Source organism: Silene latifolia, chromosome 2 (genome assembly GCF_048544455.1).
Source record: "Silene latifolia isolate original U9 population chromosome 2, ASM4854445v1, whole genome shotgun sequence".
Classification (NCBI taxonomy): domain Eukaryota; kingdom Viridiplantae; phylum Streptophyta; class Magnoliopsida; order Caryophyllales; family Caryophyllaceae; genus Silene; species Silene latifolia.
Genome location: NC_133527.1, coordinates 151,158,709 through 151,175,613, shown reverse-complemented (window position 1 = coordinate 151,175,613; position 16,905 = coordinate 151,158,709). Strand labels below are relative to the sequence as shown.

General features: G+C 46.7%; 1 long non-coding RNA gene across 1 annotated transcript; it reads left to right on the top strand.

The window, feature by feature from the left end:
• Positions 1 to 338: 338 nt before the first annotated feature.
• LOC141630719 (uncharacterized) lies at positions 339 to 2,625 on the top strand. The gene is made up of 3 exons (XR_012537543.1): positions 339 to 529; positions 642 to 713; positions 2,431 to 2,625. It is a non-coding gene; the product is annotated as an uncharacterized LOC141630719 (long non-coding RNA).
• The last annotated feature ends 14,280 nt before the right edge of the window (positions 2,626 to 16,905 follow it).

Here is a 16,905-nt window from a genome sequence, read left to right as displayed (position 1 = left end):
CTTTTTAAAAGTTGGGGTGATTGTAACACCCGCGAATTTTCCATTTTGGCAAATATAATCTAATTAACCGTTCCATTGTCTTATTTATATTTTAGATTATTTAATTTAATTAATTTTATTATTATTTATGATTTTTATAAATATTATATTTTAATTCTTAAGTTATATAAAATAAATATTTTGGGCGGATAATAATAGTAATAATAATAATAATAATAATAATATTCTCCGTCTTGAGTTATAGTAGACTTGAGACGAAAATTCTAGTGGAAACCGACTCAATTTGAGTTGTTGGGCTTTTTATAACTTATGGGCCTTTTCTCCTTCTCTTTTCTTTTCATAAAACCCTCACATAATACCTCACAACTTCATCTCCCTCATTATTTTTCTGAAATTCTCCTCAACAACAAACACCATTTTTATACATCTACCTTTCAAATCTTCAAAACACCATAACTTGCTCAATTCTTATCCAAATTAAGTGATTTTCGCGTCTATCTCTTCCTCTCATCGCCCTCCTTCTTTCTAGGTAAGAAAAGATCCGACTTTCCTCCATTAATGGGGCTGTCGAGCCAATTTCTCATGGTACCCTTTTTTCTAGTTTCGATTTTTAGTCTTATTTTGTGTTTTCTTATGTTTAGGAGAAAGGTTAGTTGGCCCGGAAGTGGATTCTTGCTTGTGAGACGATTACATTAGAGATTAAGAGCAAAAAGGTAACGGTGATGGGTTACTCGACTTACATGTCAAATTTGTGTGTTTTATGTGTGGTTGGATGCATACAAATGTTAAAGTTGGTAACTTTCATGTTTCATTCCATTGTTGTGTTGTATGAAGTGGTTTATGAACATTTTCATATGTTTGAGTGACATGCTATCTTATTTTGAGGTTCATAAATTGAAGTCATATGATTAAATTATCCTAACAGGCCAAATTTTATGAGTATTCATCATATTAGAGAAGTATGAAATGATTAAATGAAAGATGATTGAAATTGAAGAACTTTGAATGGTGATTTATTGGGTTTTTCGTGTACAAAGATCCCCTGGTGCCGGGTGGGTGGGCAGCCGCCTACCCAACCGGCAGCGAGTATATGCGAGTTTGATGTCTTTTATTATAGGGTGTACTCCCTGGGTGGGCAAATGACGGTCAAACCGGCAGAGAATACATAATGTGCAAAGTTGGCTTGTTTGGCTATAGGGTGTATCCCCCCGGTGGGCAGCAAATGGTCACGGCAGAGAATACACATTGAGCATATGTTGACCTTGTTTACCTTGACTTGTATTCCCTAGCCGGTGGGCGGCAGGGAATGGTGGACCGAGAGAATACACTTTCACTATTTTGACTTTGTTTTACCTTGGCTTGTATTCCTGCCGGACCTACAGAGAATACACCTTCATCTATTTTTGACCTTGTTTCACCTTAGCATGAATCCTCTGCGCCGGTGGGCGGCAAAATGCCGTGCCCACGCCGGCAGAGAGCACTGTAATCATTATACTCTTATGTTCATACATGCTTCACATGAATTGTTTACGTTATGTTTGTGCAATCATTGTTACTCGTATTTGTGACCGGAGTGTGACGGTTTACATTGTGTGACTACTCGACATTCCTTATTTATTTGCCCTCGGACATTGGGTCACGATTACGTGCCATTGTTTCCGAGTTGGGCTATCTTCCTTCCGCCTCTTCGGACCTTGGGGTACGGATAGGTACCATGGTTCCGATTTGGGGTTACTCGACCTTGGGGCACGGCTAGGTGTCATGGATCGAGTCTTGGATACGATTTGGGATTGTATGTCGAATCGGGTGTCGTCCATCCCGAGAGTCTGGCCAGATTTAGACTAGGACCGTATTATGATCGTCGTCCTACCAGGAGGTTGGAGTCTACGGGTTTGTCTTGTTTTGAGTCAATCCTTTGTAAATGTCTTGCTTGTTACGGTCATTGGTGTGTTCTTATATACGAGAGTGCACGTCTTCTATGCTTGTTTGTGAGAGTCTTGGTCCTATCGGATACTAGTGGTGAGATGCAAGCCCCTAGTTGCGATATGATCGCCGGGATTGATGTTCCCATCCGTTCTTATGGTGAGATGTAAGCCATAAGTATGAATGTGACATTAGTAGCCACGTCCCGTGCTATGGTTGTTAAGAGGTTTTCCAAGGAATGGCTATTGGTTTCCATCCATGTATTTTCTATTTAATTGATCCGTTATTTACTTTCTTCGTATGATTCGATGCCTATCTCATTAAGAATGCAACATGCCTATATCGTTATGATTATCATTATATTCCCTTGTTCATATCATTCAAGTATGATGCATGATTAATATGTTTAATTAAGTTCTTGCTTATGTGCATTTTGACATATGGTGGCTGGGAGAACCCTGAGTTACTCCCCACTGACTGTGGCGTTCATGTTTACATGAATGACAGGTTTGTGATGCAGATTATGGGGAAGACGTGTGAGCTAGCGAGAACGTTGACCCTTGGACCTTAGTTATAGGTTGCTTAGACTCGCCTATCGTTAGACTTGTGTTTATTCGTGGGATATCTTTTCCCCAACGCACTTGTTTTAAATTGTAAAACTTAATTATCTTTCTTTTCATTTTTGTTTGATCGCTTATGGTGGATTTCGCACTTTAAGCTTTTAAAAAGGTTTTAAAAATCTCGTATTTTCCGCTTTAATTTTGGTGCCCTATCGAGGGGTGTCACATAACTGGTTTACTAAAGAGTTAGGTAGAAGGAATAAGGAGTTGAACTATTAATTGGTATTATCGAGTGTAAAGAGAAAAGAAGGATAAAAGTAAGCTGATGAAAATGTTCACCGGAGTTATGTGATATAAAGGTAAGGAATCATCGAAATGTGTGATAGTATCACGAGGATGTTAGCTAAAGGTTATATAGGAGTTTCAGGACAACATGATTGATAATGAGTTTCGAGGAATTAAGGGAGTAAGAAGTTGGTGGAGTATTGGCACGATACGAGATATTTGGTGGAGAGTTGGATGACAATACAAATAAGATAGTATTGGGAATAACGTTGAGGTAATTTTGTTGATGGGTTTGATGTTCGTTATTTGGGATGTTAACCAAAGATAGGAGAAAAACCGTGTTATTTTGATATGAGTGTAAGAGGTTTGATATACGAGCAGTGGTGGTATTGTGGTATTGTCACTAGTGGTTAAGGGTGATGATAGATAAGAAAGACAGCAGTCCTAGAGAGGTTGATTTTGTAAAGGCCGGATTGATATGTATGATTGTGAGAGGGTATAAGATGTGGTTAGATGAGGCGGATGCTAATAGTTTAATAGTAAAGGTATGGTTATATTTGGCAGGAAGTGATGGTTGTGCGAATGGGGGAATATGTTATGAGGGGCATATGAGTTAAACTCGGGCGACAGGTAACCTTTATCGAGTGGTAACTTACGTTGTCAGGATTGACTAGTTGGTTGTGATTACGGGTCTATGATATGTGTAAATGTTTGTGTGAGGTTCTGACCTCACAAGAAGTGGTATGGTGTGATAATTATAAAGTTGTTTCATGAATGTTCTGTAATATACATGTTGGATACGAGAACGTAATGGAATGATGTTTAAAAAGGGTAATAATTTGATTAATTTGACATGGCTAGTTATAATTTTATGTGTATTAATAACACATGTGTATTCCGTGAAATGGTAGAGATGATGTTCATGAGATACTTATCTGTTTATCCATATAATATGTTGCGTGGTGATTTAATAAAGTGGATTTGAGTAAGTTTTTCTTGTCTGAGAAGTTATGCTCAGTCGGTGTTTATGGGAATCGTATGCAGTTGTGATGTCTATCGGTGTGGTTGTGGTGCCTCGGGTGGTGATCCGGGCACGGTACATAGTGTTGTGATGCGGGTATTTTCGCACTACGGTGTGGCTGTTGGTGGCGGTGTTGTGATGCCGTCACCGGTTGTGGTGGAGTAGGCGGGATGATTATGATACGAGTTTTCGAAAGTGCATACCAGTTATACATAGATTGTTGTTTTGTTTGATGTTGTTCCCTGCGAGTTTCAGTTTGTGCAGATAGACAGTTGTCTTGTTTATTGATGTTTTCTTTACCTGGTTAAGTTGGGAATGAGGGTAGAGTATGATATACATAGAGTTGTATATGTTTTCGTTGTTGTCATAGACTCATAGTATAGTGACATTCTGTTAATGGGACACGGTTGTGAGAGGTTGTTACAATAATTATGATCTTGTTCTAGTTAAGGTTTCAGTAGACATGGTAATGGCAAGTGAGTCGTAGAACATGTGTGGTAATGACCCGAAAGATGCAGGTGGTTCATAATCCTTTGTTGAAACATTGAGTGTAGGGTGTTGAATAATAAGTGTCGTGTTACGTTATGTATGAGTCTTGCGGTAATGAATGAAAGAACTTGAGGATCTAGTGTGAGTGTACGTAACAAGTGTGGATCGTGAGTTATGCTTTTGATGATGGGAGTTTCATATAGTTTATATAGAGAGGTATGTCATGTTGCGGTAATGTGGAGAGTTGAAGTTTTGGGTTAAGATAAAGATTTTGAGGTATAGGTTAGGTGGTGTGACGAGTGAATTGAAGTACGAGAATTGTTTAAGTAAGAGAGCCTTGGATATATGCATGACGAGTGTTTAGAGTATAGGTGGTTATCTATGACATGTGATGATGATGAGAATAATGAGAAGATATAACTAAGGATATAGTATTAGTAGGTTACGAGGACGTAACATTTATCTTAAGAGGAGTAGGATGCGATAAAAGAGATTTTGATGATTTGATGATTGTTCATATGGTAGTATATTTGGAAGTAGAGTGTTGGTGTAGCATAAGATATGGATTTGTATATGTTGTGGTTGATAGTGTTAAAAGGTCACGGACGTGCTTGTAGTAGTTTGATGTTAGAAATGCGAGAATACTTCGATAGTGTTGACAGTTGGCTGATGAGATTATGAGTGTGAGTAAACTTCGAGGACGAAGTTCCTTTTAAGGGTGGTAGAATGTAACATTCCGTTCGATGTCTATGATGAGTGTCTTGATTTTGGATTTGATAGTGGATGATATTATGGAGCTAGCAGCGTTAGAGGATGGTAGTTGGTTATGTATGGAGTGGGTGTCGTGAGAGATATATATGTGGTGGATACGATATCGTGAGTCATGTTAGGGAAGTAAACATAGTTGGTGGAGTGGGTGTTAAAAGTTCATGTTTTATGTTTGGTCGAGTTCTTGAGTTCTTAGTTATGTTGTTGTGTCTTAGTCGAGCTAGTATGGTTGTTTTTATGTATGGGTTGAACTTCGGGGACGAAGTTCTTTTTAAGGAGGGAAGACTGTAATACTCCGTATTTATGAGTCTTGGGGTACTCTATCGAGTAGGCCTTACTCTGTCGAGTAAGGGAGTTTTGCGAAATAAAATAGTTTCGACTGTTTGGGTACTCGATCGAGTAACTAGGGTACTCGATCGAGTAAGGGGGACTCGATCGAGTAGCCTTGGGTACTCGATCGAGTAGCCTCTGGTTCTGGGAGTTTTTCTCGGGTTTTGTTAATTATGCGATTAAGATATATAACCTTCCGTCATTGTTTCTAAATCACTTTTGCAAAAACCTAATTTCTTGTTTAAGAGAGAAGGCAAGTTTGTTCTTAATCCTAATCGCATTGTTGACAAATCCCGGAGCTAGGGGTGTCGGATTTCATTGTTCTTGGCATCATAGTGTTCCTTGCGTCAAGGGTAAGTCCTACATACCAATTTTATAGCGTTTGGTTGACTTTGTTTAAACCCTAATTTTGGGATTTGGGGTTTTTATGATTTGTTAAGGTTAGATTGTGATTATGTGATTATGTGATAGGAGAAGGATTTGTAAAGGAGAGGTTTTGAGACAATTTTGCTAGATCGTCGATGATTGTGTTGCTTTCCGGGTAGGATTTCCTATTCGATATTAGTCCCATAATGGGATATTGGTGATGTCTGTAGTTAGTTGTTTGATATGATGATTGTGATTGTGATTGTGATTGTGATTGGTTGTCTATGGTTCTCGAGATGCGTTCTCGGCTGAGTGGGGTCACTTGCGGGAGTGACTTCACGCCCTAGTTTCGCCCTCCGTGGAACCCGCCACGGGAGGGGATGTGCACATTAATGGACAGGGTTATCGCTCGGTATGATGAGCGGGGCTTAGGTGGGAACGGCTGCGGTCCCCCATCGCGGGCTGGTCCAAAGTGGACGATCGGTGATTGAGATTGTTGGGATTGGTGTGGTTGTGTGTGTGTGTGTGTGTGACGGTTAAGCTGTCTGTTTATTGGATTGTTGATATATATGTAAATTGTGTGATTAGTACTGACCCCGTTTAAATGTTTTAAAAACTGTGGTGATCCATTCGGGGGTGGTGAGCGATTTGCTTGGTGTATATCTTGGATACGCGTGGGATCTAGCTGGGGATGGAGTCATCACATATCAGAGTCTTTAGTCTTCCGCTGTGTTTATTAGAACAGTTCCTTTCAGTTGGTTTATAGTTTGAGAACAATTGTATTTTGCTTACAGTTGGTTTTGTTATGTAATCACTTAAACTTATTTAATAAAGTATGTTTCTTCATTGTCTTATGATTATCATGCCTCGGGTAACCGAGATGGTAGCATCCTTATACCTGAGTGGTCCTGGTAAGGCACTTGGAGTATGGGGGTGTTACAGTGAAAGCCTATAAATACTCCTCAACCTTCATTGAGGAAAGGATCCCACAACTGAACCTAAATACACTATTCATCTGGTAATATCTCCCTTATCTCTCTACAATACATATCTAGCCAAGTAACACAGCTTAATCCTTTAAGTTTACTGACTTGAGCGTCGGAGTGAGTACGCTTGGCACAAAGCCAAGCCCTCAGTTCGTTCATTGTTGCAGGAGAGGCCGAGAGGGACGATAGAAGCAAGAAGGGTTCAACTCAAGACATTATTCTACAAGCCACGGGTGGTAACGATACTTGCTCTGGAATTACACCCGGAACAATTGGCGCCGTCTGTGGGAAAAGACACTAGAAGCTAGTCACATTCATTCCCAAACAAAAAAAAAAACAAAAAACCCACCCAAAAGGCTAAGAAAATGTCGAAACAACAAGAGGTATTCGTGACGGACGAAACCGAATTCTACCAAGATGATACCGTCCACAACTCTGGAGTCGTGCAGCCCTCCACCGGCGGAGTAATCCAACCAGAGTTCGGGATGCCAATAATACCCGACACGCCGCTGCGCACCCAACCAGTCACCATCATGGGGCGGGTGGTTGACGTAGCGAAACCGAAAATGCTCCCGGACCTAATCGCAACACGCCCGCTCACACTTTATCACGCCGACAAGAGCGACGGAAACCGTCCGGAGACCGGGGCCCTAAACGTGACTCCAAGAAATTTGAACGGAGCACTAGGAGAAGCGACCCGTCAAGACACCGGGGAGCCCAAAGTGGGCGCGGCAGACCTAAGTCCTCCCCGCACTCGTGGGAGGATAGCGTCCCCGCCACACGAACGAGGCTCACCCCGAAGGAGCCGAGAAGTCCGACTCGGCGAGTTGGAGAAGAAGTCCGAGTCGAAGAAGGAGCCCCTCCCGCTACGGGGGAGGAGCCGAGTTAGGGATGCGAGGAGCCGATCGCCGCGTGTCGTTCGACACGTGGTTAGGCAGCCCCTCAACGCCTACGTCCTAGAAGTCCCGGTGCCAACTAAGCTCAAGTTGCCACCTATTTCATACAAAGGAGATAGTGATCCATCCGACCACGCTGAGGCTTTCGAGTCTTACATGTCGGTGTGGGAACAACTGATGAGGTCAGTGGTGCCGAGTTTTCCCAACAACTTTGCATGGGATGGCTCGGAGCCGGTATAAAGGGCTTCCGACGGCTCGGTGTACTATTACGCCGACCTGAAGGACGCCTTTCTAGCCCAGTACTCCTGCAATAAGAGAAGGGCCGTAGAGACATCTGACCTCCTAACTATCAGACAGGAGGGGGGCGAGTCTCTCCGGAGCTATGTGAAGAGGTTCGATGGAAAGGTCCAGCAGATTCGAGAAATTAATCCCGAGCTGGCGGCCTTCGCGCTGATGAAGGGCCTCCCAAGGGGAGCCTTAAAAAACGAGCTCATCAAGAGTGGAGGCCTGGGCTTGGACGCCGCCAGGAAGTTGGCCGACCAAGCCATCAAGGTGGAAGACTATCACAAGACCTGGGTAGATCCCAGTGACCGAGCACTCGAAAAGAAGAGTCACGAGCGGGACGATCGGGACGAAGGACGCCGCGACAACAACGGTTCGCGGTCCGATGGAAGACGCCGTGAGAATAATAGATCACGGTCGGACAGATCCGACCGGAAGCAAGACTCGGCGGGCGCCGGGTGGAATTCAGGAACGTACCACCAGAGGCGGTATAGTGAAAAAACCCCTCTCGTCGTATCAGCCGCCGAGGTCTTCGCCCTGAGCAAAAACGAGGGCCAGAAGTGGGAGAGACCCCCCAAGCCAAAAAGTGACGGTGACACGAGCCAGTACTGTGAGTACCACGGCCACACCGGCCATTTAACCAACGACTGCCGCCATCTGAAGAATGCCATAGAGGAACTGATCCGGAAGGGAAGCCTCGGCAAGTACGTTGCAAAGGGCCAAAAGACTGACGCCGGCAGTTCAGATAAGAAGTCCGTCTTCGAGCGGATAGGAGTGATTCATGTTGTCATCGGGGGCAACGAGAACGGAGGGTCCGCTCATGGGCACAAACGACACCTAAACGAGCTATATCAGGCCATCAACTTTGTGCCCAACTCAGGGATCCCCTCTGCAAACATCCCCGATATGACTATTGGAAGAAAGGACTACGAAGGGGTCATCGCCCCTCACAGCGACCCGCTTGTAGTCAATTTGGACATATCCAACCACCTGGTCAAGAGGTGCCTGATTGACACAGGCGCATACACGAACATCATGTTTAGAGAGTGCTTTCTCGGCCTCGGCCTGAAGATCAAGGACTTGAGCCCCTGCACCAACCCCCTATACAGCTTCTCTGGGGCCGGCCTGGTGCCGCTGGGATCAATCAGACTCCCGGTGACGTTCGGCGAAAAGAACGCGGCTAAAAACGTCCTAGCTGAGTTCGTGGTCATTGACGGCTCGTCCGCCTACAACGTTCTCATAGGCCGAGTCACCCTGAGCGAGGCCGACGCAGTGATGTCCATCCGGGCCCTAACACTGATGTATGTCTCGGACCGGGGGGAAGCGCATAAGCTCGTCTCCAAAAACGAGAAGGATGAGGTGGTCAACGTCCAGATAGCTGCCCGAGGATGTAACATGCAATCCCTCAAAGAGGCGAAGAAGTCCGAAAAAGGAAAAAGCCCGTCCTTACAGCGGAGGGCGACCTCATGGATACAACTAGTGGCCGATCGGGGAGGTGTGCTGTGATGAGCCATTAGGGCATTGGTAATCTCGCAAAAATTTATGTAGTCATGAGGTGTCCAAAATAGTTGTGGACACCCCAACGCATGTTTTTACCTAATGAAAAACCATCCAAGCCTTCCATCAAAGCAAAATTTTCCCATCGATTATCTATCAAGAAACAGTACGCCGCTCACACCGTCATACCGACAAGAGCGGCGTCTCCATCAAGAAATTAGCGCCGTCGCGTCACCCCCCAAGTAGTAGACGCCACGGCGATCACCCGAAGAGGTAGACGCCGTCGCAGCCACTCCAAGTGGTAGACGCCACGTAACACGCTATCGAGAAATGTACGCCGCTCACACTGTCATACCGACAAGAGCGGCAGTCTCCATCAAGAAATTAGCGCCGTCGCAGTCACCCCAAGTAGTAGACGCCACAGCAGTCACCCGAAGAGGTAGACACCGTCGCAGTCACTCCAAGTGGTAGACGCCACGTAACACGCTATCGAGAAACAGTACGCCGCCACACCGTCATACCGACAAGAGCGGCAGTCTCCATCAAGAAATTAGCGCCGTCGCAGTCACCCCAAGTAGTAGACGCCACGGCAGTCACCCGAAGAGGTAGACGCCGTCGCAGCCACTCCAAGTGGTAGACGCCACGTAACACGCTATCGAGAAACGTACGCCGGCTCACACTTTGTCATACCGACAAGAGCGGCAGCTCCATCAAGAAATTAGCGCTGTCGCAGTCACCCCAAGTAGTAGACGCCACGGCGCCACCCGAAGAGGTAGACGCCGTCGCAGCCACTCCAAGTGGTAGACGCCACGTAACACGCTATCGAGAAATGTACGCCGCTCACACCGTCATACCGACAAGAGCGGCAGTCTCCATCAAGAAATTAGCGCCGTCGCAGTCACCCCAAGTAGTAGACGCCACGGCAGTCACCCGAAGAGGTAGACGCCGTCGCACTCACTCCAAGTGGTAGACGCCACGTAACACGCTATCGAGAAACGTACGCCGCTCACACCGTCATACCGACAAGAGCGGCGCTCCATCAAGAAATTAGCGCCGTCGCAGCACCCCAGTAGTAGACGCCACGGCAGTCACCCGAAGAGGTAGACGCCGTCGCAGTCACTCCAAGTGGTAGACGCCACGTAACACGCTATCGAGAAATAGACGCCGGCTCACACTGTCATACCGACAAGAGCGGCAGTCTCCATCAAGAAATTAGCGCCGTCGCAGTCACCCCAAGTAGTAGACGCCACGGCAGTCACCCGAAGAGGTAGACGCCGTCGCAGTCACTCCAAGTGGTAGACGCCACGTAACACGCTATCAAGAAACAGACGCCGGCTCACACTGTCATACCGACAAGAGCGGCAGTCTCTATCAAGAAACCAACGCCGGCTCCCACGGTCAGTCCGACAAGAGCGGCAATCACCCTCGTAAGGCGGATACCGCGACAGTAACGGCCATCGCACACTACACTCGCAAAAACAATCGAAGTGTCTTGGAAGCGTTGAAACACAGTTGAGATACGCACTCTAAAACGGCCCCGGCCAAGCCGAGGCGGAAACAAAAGGGGCGCTCAATCAGGAATACAGGAAGACAACTCTGACAAAGATGAGATAAAGACCTCAGCCAGGCCGAAGGCGAAAGAAACGAACTTTTATTAGAAGATAAGTTACAAGTAAGATTACAAGTGAAAAGAATACAGACGACGGCCGTCCCCACAGGGATAAGCCGAAACACAACCTACCAAAGTTGTACAAAAAAAAAAGCAAAAGCTACAATTATGTTCATGTACCAAGAGATAGCGGGGAGGAAGGGCTGAGTAATTGGCCCCCGAACAGCTGAAGCAGATCTGCTGTAAACTTGTTCTCATCAAGCAGCACATGGTAGTATGTGAGGAGCTGAAACAGATCTGCTGTAAACTTGCTCTCCTAAGCCTGTTGCTGCCTGCCATCGGTATTGGTAGCCGCACCTTCTTCAGTAGGCAACCCAGCAGCTCTTCTAGCAGCCTCAGCCTTGGCCTCGGCAGCCTCAGCTGCCCTCATCCTTTCGGCTTCTTCCTTAGCCACCCTAGCCTTCTCAGCAAGAGCTGCTTTCTCCGCGGCCGCCTCCCTCTCCATCTTCGCCTTCGCCGCCTCCTTGGCCTTCTCCACCGCGGCTTTCTCCTTAGCCTCGAGCTTGTCATCAAGCAAAGACGTCGAACCCGCCCCACGGAAGGAACCATCAAGAGGAAAAGCTCCCCGATAACTTCCCTAGCAAAGATCTTCGGCCAAATCCGGAACTCGGCGCACAGTTTGGGGAGCATAACGGTTTGGAGCATCTCGATGTCCACCTCCTTTTGCTTGATGATGGCCTCTTTGCCCCGAACCACCTCCGCCTGAGCCTTAAACAGGCCCCTGGACTCGTTCCTCTGCTGGAGATAAAGGTCGGCACGCCCCTGAACAAGGTCACATTTCCTCAGCAGCTTCGCAGCTTCGGCCGCCGCAGCCTCGGCCTTGGCTCTCTCAGCAAGGACCTCCTTTTCAGCGTCCTCCCTAAGTTTTCTCTCAGCCAAGAGCGCCCTCTCGGCTTCTCCCCTAAGCCTCTGCTCATTGAGGAGATCAAGCTTCGCCGACGCAGCCACCTGCTTAGTGGCGTTACGCTCATGAACAGCCCTAGCCACGGCCTTCTCTTGCTCCATGAGACGAGCACCGGTAACCACGTTCCACCTCGCCAGCTCCCTAATTAGCTTCGTGCCTTCCTCTATAAGCTCGGAGATGGAAGCCTTCTGGGATGAAGGGATGGTGGTGACAATTTGACCACTAGCCCGCGGCTGGGAGACGAAAGCCTTCTGGGATGAAGGGTTGACGGTGGCGCCTTGATCACCAACCTGCGCAGAGGACCCCACCGCCTGCTGCCCAACGTGAGCAAAAGCCGACTGCGGCTGGTCTGCAGAAATTCAATTAAAACATCAGTATCAACATTGACTTATCAGAAACACCTAATGGCACGGCTAAATTTAAGCCACAAGCTAGATAGGTACCATGTTTGGCCTTCTTGACCGGAGGAGGCACTTCCTTGCCAGCGGTAGAAGCTATCCCTTTTCTCTTACGGATAAGGGGAGATCCCTCTGCGTCAGAGTCCCCCTCATCGGGAATATCAACAATCTCCACCTTCTTAGGGGAGGGAATGGGAGTTGGAACCGGTGTCGACGCCGTTGCCGCTGAAGACTTTGTTTTCCGCGTCCGACGCACTACGCCGCTAACAACCCTCGCATGCGCCTCCTCCTTGCTCAAGACCTTCAGCCGCTGTTCCATAAGATCATTCGGCGACGTCCTGCGGTCATGGGCTAGAGCCTTGGGATGCAAGTTAGCAACGGTTTTATCTTTGTGCAGCCCCATTCTCCGAAGAAGATCCTCAGATAGGTCCGGTCCAAAGTGGTCTGCAAAAGAAACAAAGCAAGAGTCAAGTAGAGGAAATAAATCGAAGTTCGAAAATAAAGGAACATTGAGAGCGGCGATGGGCCTCACACCGACCCCACTCACCCCGTGCTAGGGCCGGTATGAGGCCGACATAGCAAAGCGGCTCATCCTGAAGAATGATCTCGCGTCGGGGAATCCATCTTTTCGGCATCCCACTCTTGTCCACCTCAAAGAGCCTCATTGCCACCTCTCGTCCTCCTTGAGAACGACCTGCTGCATCCATTTTAAGATGCTTCCGAGTGACCCATCTGTCATGCTCCGCCCTAGTCTCACACCGCAAATTAACCTGGTCTTTGGAAGGAGCGGGGCAAAATGATAGTCATCCGGCACTTTAACGTACACCCACCGACCTTGCCAATCCTTGCAAGAAGAAAGTTTGTCAACAGAGACATAACCCTGCTCCGTTTGCACACTGTACCATCCGACGCGGCCAGAGAGTGACGGTTTAAGATGATGAAGTCGGCGGAATAAATTCACCGTCGGAGCCTCTCCCTTAAAAAGACAAAGCCAGACAAAACCAATTATGGTCCTCATGGCCAGCGGGTGCAGTTGGGCAACGGCAACGTTCATGGCTCTAATTATGGCCATAACGTACCCATTCAGCGGAAACCGGAGCCCGTACTCCAAATGCCGCATGTATACGCCAGTATAGCCCGGCGGAGGACAACATACGGCCTGACCCTCCTCAGGGATAACAATTTCATATCCCCTTCCAAAGAAAAAATGATCCTCGAAAAGTTTCTCGCCGGAACAACGGGCAAGCTTACGGGACCAAGCACGGTCAAGACGGATCTTACAGACATAGCCGTGATCCATGACGTACTGTCTCCCCTCACTAGGACGAGACCTTTCCACATCATCACCAAAATCATCACCAAGATCACCAAAAGAGTCAGAATCCTCCCATTCCTCCAGAATTTGAGGATCAACTTCAGGAGAAGGAGACCTAAGGCCCCCCGACGCAGGTTTACTAGGTCCAGCATCAGCAGAAGACATTATTCACAACAAATCACTAGCAAGAAAAATAAAAGTTTGCTTGTTTACCTTAACGGAAAAAACGCTCGCCGGATCAAATACTCCGAAGATTAAGAAGACAAAGACAACCCTTGAAAGTTTGGAGAGATGAAGATTTTGGAGAAAATTTTCGAAAATAAAATGGAGGCCAAAATCACGGAATAACTGCCCTATTTATAGAGAAAAGCCCATGAAGAAGGACCAATCGGGCACGACCCGTGAAGCGTCAACCAATCGGTGAGCATACACGTGTCAAACATGCAACCGCGGATGTCAATCGTTGCAACGATTGAATGTCAATCAATGCAACAATGACCAAGCGTCTTCAACACGCCCATTCACATCTCTTCGATTTGTTCATCTCCCTCAAACAAATTCCTAGGTATCTAGTCTCCGCCGCCACCCGATCAACCAAACCAGGAAGCACCGGCGGGGCAATCAAAATCAACCTAAGACTCTCACCCTGGTCTCGGCCAAATCATGTTCTTTTCCACATCGGATACCCTTTACGCATCCATGTGGAGGGGGGATATGGTGTATGATACGGCCTAACAATAGCCACGCCGATGCACAAGAAGAAGCCGATACAGAAAATTTGTGAAAATTACTTGCGCAGAATATACGCTCAAAAGTACATCGGAGCCCATACCACGGCATAGACTACGTTGGGGGCAAATTGATGGGGCATATTCTGCACCGCTGACCAAGTCAACACACTGAGCAAGGTCAAAGATATCCACAGCAAAGTCAACGACTCAGACAGCCTAGCCGATGCAGCCCATCGGCCTGTTAGCCAGGGTCTCGGCGCGACAACCTGCCAGCCGGGACACATACCCGCGTACTCATATCCAAGACCCGTCGGCCGGCCTGCCATAGGTCCATCGGCCGAGGGTAGAACGGTCTTTTCACCTGCTAGCCACTTGGCCACTTGGCCACTACGTGACAAAAGGTGAAAGCCTATAAATACTCCTCAACCTTCATTGAGGAAAGGATCCCACAACTGAACCTAAATACACTATTCATCTGGTAATATCTCCCTTATCTCTCTACAATACATATCTAGCCAAGTAACACAGCTTAATCCTTTAAGTTTACTGACTTGAGCGTCGGAGTGAGTACGCTTGGCACAAAGCCAAGCCCTCAGTTCGTTCATTGTTGCAGGAGAGGCCGAGAGGGACGATAGAAGCAAGAAGGGTTCAACTCAAGACATTATTCTACAAGCCACGGGTGGTAACGATACTTGCTCTGGAATTACACCCGGAACAATTGTAATTGTTGTTAACTGCTGATCATCGGAGTATCAGTGTTGTGATGATGGATGTGATGTTGTGGTATGGTGATGATTGAGATTGTGTTGTGATGGTTGTGGTGGAGTCACTTACGGGAGTGGCTTCACGCCCTAGTTCGCCCTCCGTGGAACCCGTCACGGGAGGGGACGTGCACATTAAGGGACAAGGTTATCACTCGTTGATGAGCGGGATTTAGGTGGGGATTGGCTGCGGGCCCCCACTGGCGGCGAGGGCTACCTGTTGCGATGGGTAGTCTGGCAGGGCTACACACTTCGGTGTGTAGTCGGTTACTGTGTGAGATCGGGAGACTGGGGTTGGAGGATGATCAGTTGGTTGCTTTATGCACTTGTCTTATTTGAATTATGCAGTAACTGGCCCCGTGTTGTTGTTTTGTAAAACCTGCGGTGATCCATTCGGGGATGGTGAGCATATTATGACAGGTAATGCAGATGTTTAGCTATGGGACAGTCATGGGGAGTCATCACTTCGAGTCTAGCTTTCGCTGTTACAAGTTTAGCTGTCTTTGATTTCAGTTGTATTGAGACCTTATACTTTTATTTTGAGTTGGTCTGAGATAATGTAATCGCTAACTCTTTATACTTTAATAAATGTGTTTTTGGATTGTTGCTTTTGATATATACTTACCTCGGGCAACCGGGATGGTAACAACCTTTCATGCTAGGGTAATCCTTGGTAAGGTACCTTGGTATGAGGGGGTGTTACAGCAACATGCATGAGATGGCCTATAACCAGGGTATAGGGACCCAGTTGGCACAACCCGTCTGGTGGAAGGGACCAGGAGTAGACATCGGCGTCTTCCACAGCTATGGAATCGATCCTGGCTTTTGGTGGCCACTAGAGGAGACCGAGTTTGGCTGCCTCGCGGGACCGTGGGGAGCCAATTACGGCAGTCAGCTAGGCGGTGGAGGCTACTCAGGTGGAGCTTTTTAGGGAGCAGGTACATCATGAGTTGGTACATCCGGTGCAGGTGGTAGTGAGGAGATGAAGGAGGGTCCGAATGTGTGATTTTGTTGTAATTTATAGATTTTTTTCGGTTTGTTGATGGATATTTATTGTTCCTTATCGTACTCTTTTTCGTTTGGATGATTGTAATTGGCCATAAGGTCGCTACTTGTTTGCACGTACTGTATTTGAGACCTAGTAGACATAAAACTTTTAGTAGGAAATGGCATATGTGACTTTGTGCAGGTATGTGTATTGGCCAACTTGTGCCTAATGTCGAGACTTGCTCTCTGCCAAAGAAAACTCGACCAAGTATACGACATACTCGACCGAGTAGGGCTTACTCGGTCGAGTACACTTTTATACTTGGCCGAGTTCCAGGGAATTGCACCATACGTTCTTGAAAATCGTTATAGCCTTAAATGGGTAATTCTTTGGTCTTGTGTATGCTTCAATATTTTGATGGTGTCTCCGAACCTTAGTATAGGGTACCTTGTACATGTAATCATGACCTATGGGAAGTTCCAAGTGTGACGGTAAAGGTGATACGTGGTGTGGTTGTGTTCGTAGTAGTAGTAGTAGTAGTAGTAGTAGTAGTAGTAGTAGTAGTAGTAGTAGTAGTAGTAGTAGTAGTAGTAGTAGCCCCCTTTAATCAAGGACTATGACGTTTCATACGTCTTGCAGATCATTAAGTGTGTTGTGTGTATCATTTCTTTAACGGTCATCCATAAAATGATTGTTCACTTATGTATAGAGGTGTGTGTTTGATTTGTACCAGGGT